The sequence below is a fragment of the Tupaia chinensis genome, unplaced genomic scaffold (assembly GCF_000334495.1).
Source record: "Tupaia chinensis unplaced genomic scaffold, TupChi_1.0 Scaffold000139_1, whole genome shotgun sequence".
Lineage (NCBI taxonomy): Eukaryota > Metazoa > Chordata > Mammalia > Scandentia > Tupaiidae > Tupaia > Tupaia belangeri.
Window position 1 is genome coordinate 5929226 of NW_006159609.1, and position 3160 is coordinate 5932385.

At 37.2% G+C, this 3160-nt stretch overlaps 1 pseudogene; it reads left to right on the plus strand.

Annotated features, from left to right (window-relative positions):
- The first annotated feature begins 1114 nt into the window (after nucleotides 1-1114).
- LOC102483036 (high mobility group nucleosome-binding domain-containing protein 5 pseudogene) lies at nucleotides 1115-1947 on the plus strand (annotated as a pseudogene).
- Nucleotides 1948-3160: the final 1213 nt, after the last annotated feature.

Here is a 3160-nt window from a genome sequence, read left to right on the forward strand (position 1 = left end):
ACTGTTGCGACTGGGCTAGATGGTGGTTTTTATGAGCCATCTACATGATTTGGAAATCTCCGAGGATGAAAGCAGCAATCAAAGCAGAAAGGAAAACCATATAACAGAATCCAGAGGTTTCATTGAATAAAGGGAAGTTCCTCAGATATAAATTGTTAGTGATAAATTAAAAAAATGCAATGTATTGAATTTCACAGAATTAATATATATTTTTAAGAGATTTTTGCTATAGGATGTGTGTGCTCACCAAAGAGATAGAAAGCAAGACATCACCCCCTCATGGGGGATGGCCATTCTGCAATCCCTTTTCCAATTTCTTCTCACAATTTTGGGCACACATGCACATGTGCCTGGTGTGGGTTTTAAGACACCAGGTATAGGACTTGAATTACGGTAGACTACGTGGGAGTCCAACGATGTAACCAATATGCTATCTGCTGATCCCCACAAAATATTTTTTTTTTGAGAGGTTTTTGCTATGGGGCATGCTCACTTGCCAGAAAGACAGAGAGAGACAGAGAGACAGAAAGCGAGAAATCAACCCCCAGGGGGGATGGCCATGCCACAATCCCTTCTCCTCAATTCTCTTCTTGGGATCTTGGACACACACACATGTGCCTGACGTGAGTTTAAGCCAGTGGGTCCGGGACTCAAACCACGGTCGACTAGATGGGAGTCCAGCGACATAGCTGTTACTCCAACTCCTGGTCCCCCCACAAAATAATTTTTGACTAGAAGGTAGAATAACAATGGGAAAACAGAAGACTATCAAACCTCTCCTGAATCCATTGTGTTTGACAAGACATGACGGAATAGATTCCCATAAAAAAAGACAAAGTGTAAGTCCTCAGGGGAGAGTTGGCCTGTAGTTGAAGCTGTGCTAGGTACATCCTATAAAAAGGATAAACTCAGAATTTTTTTAAAGAGTAGAAAGTGGTTTTCTGAGAAATGAGTGGATACTGGGGGAGATGAGAACAAGTCGTGCTGCAATTTGTTCATTGAAAACTCAGTTGCTCTTGGAGTGGTAGGACAGGGACTGCTTTCTGCTTTTTTCTTTTCTTTTCTTTTCTTTTTTACTGCTGACTGTTAAGATCTTCTATAGGGAGTTGTAACAATGCCCAAAGTAAAGGCTGCAGGTCAAGATGATGTGAGACAGGAGCCAAAAAGAAGATCAGCCAGACTGTCTGCTATGCCTGTGCCTGTTACCCCAGAGTTGAAACCCAAAAGAGCATCAACTCAAAGGAAAGTAAAGACAAAAAATGAGATGATGGAAAAAACCACAGATTTAAGTGCCACAGCAATTGCTGAAACCAAGGAAGAAGTTGTTAAAGAAGAATACAACAATGAAAATGCTGAAAATGGAGAAGCCAGAATTATAGAGGCACTGGCTCCTGAAAAATAAATTGAGATAAAAGGAGAAAAAATTGAAGAAGTCAAAGAGGAAGGAGAAAAGAAAGAATCAGTGGCAGCAGCAGAAGACATAAAAGAAGATCTGAAAGAGGATGATAAAAGATTAAAACAAAGAAGATAAAGGCAAAGATAGAAAAGAGGACAAAGATGGAAAGAAGAAAGGAGGAGATGGAAAAGAAAACAAAGTTGGAAATAAGAAAGGAGAAGATGGAAAAGAGGAAGGGGACAAAAAAAAAGAGTGAAGGCAGAAAAGGGAAAAAGATGAACAAGGAGAAGACAGAAAAGAGAAGGGAGATGGAAAAGCAGAAGAAGAAAGAAAAGAGAAAAGAGAAGATGAAAATGAGAGGGAAGACAGAAAATATAAAGGAGATGGGAAAAAAAAGAAAGATGGAAAAGAAGAAGATAGAAAAGTGAAAGGAGATGACAAGAAGAAAGATGGAAAAGGTAAAGAAGATGAAAAAGAATGATGGAAAGGAAATTGAAGATGAAAATGAGGAAAAATATAAGAAAGAGAAAGAAAGAGGAAATGAGGAAGAAGATGGAAAAGAGAAAGAGGAAGATGGAAAAGTAGAGGAAGATGGAAAAGAGAACGAAGAAGATGGAAAAGTGGAGGAAGACAAAAAAAAGAAAATGGAAAAGAAGTTGGAAAGATGGAGGGGATGAAAACAAGAATGAAGTTGGAAAAAAAAATAGAAAATGAAGAGGTCAAAAAAGGTGCAAAAAAAGAGGAATCTCTGAGTATTGTTTCAAACTTCCCTAAGCAGTTTAATAATCTGGTAATATGTATCTCGATGTCGTAATGTTAATGGAGATAAATATTTTCATTGAATATTTTATAAACATAGCTTTTCTTTTTCTTTTTTCTTTTCTTTTTCTTTTTTTCTTTTTTCTTTTTTTTTTTTTGAGAAGTTTTTGCTATAGGGCGCGTGCGCTCGCCATACAGACAGTGACATAGAGACAGAAAGCGAGAAATCACCCCCCAGAGGGGATGGTCACACCACAGTCCCTTCTCCTCCATTCTCCTCTCAGAATCTTGGGCATGCATGCACACCTGCCCGGTGTGAGTTTTAAGCCACCAGGTCTGGGACGCGAACCGCAGTCGACCACGTGGGAGTCCAGAGCCATAGCCATTACGCTAACTGCTGGTTCCCCAAAACATAGCTTTTCTTTAGCATTGATTTAATTTCAGAACAACTTCATACTTATTGGCCACAAAGTTTCTAACATGAAATCTTTATAAATTTTGTGATTATAGTGATAGCATACATTGAAAAAATGTGATTTCTTCTTTGGCAGTGAATTTCATTTTGTGTAAGTTACAGCTTGAATCTTTGTATTTTAATTATACTCCTATATGTGTGATAATTTCACAAAGTAAAAGAGTTTCGTCTAATATTCTTGTGGTTCTCTAGTTGCTTTTATAAAGAAGGCAAACTGTTTTCATGTAATGTTAAGAGTTCGAATGATCTTGATCCCAAATATAACTTTATTATTAGATTGTGAAAAAATAAAGTTGTAATCTCGTTTTTAAAAGAAATTCAAATGTTTATTTCAGAAGGGCAGTTTTGATTATATGTGTATACACAAAGTTTTACTTGATTTATCTTAAAAAGAGTCTTCAATAATGAAAAAAAAATGAGTGGATAATGTACGGAGAGAATCCACCAGTAAGAGGTATGGACAACACAGAAGGTGGGAAATAATTGAGGGAATTTCAAGATAACTAGGCATATTTGGAATCGAATACTAC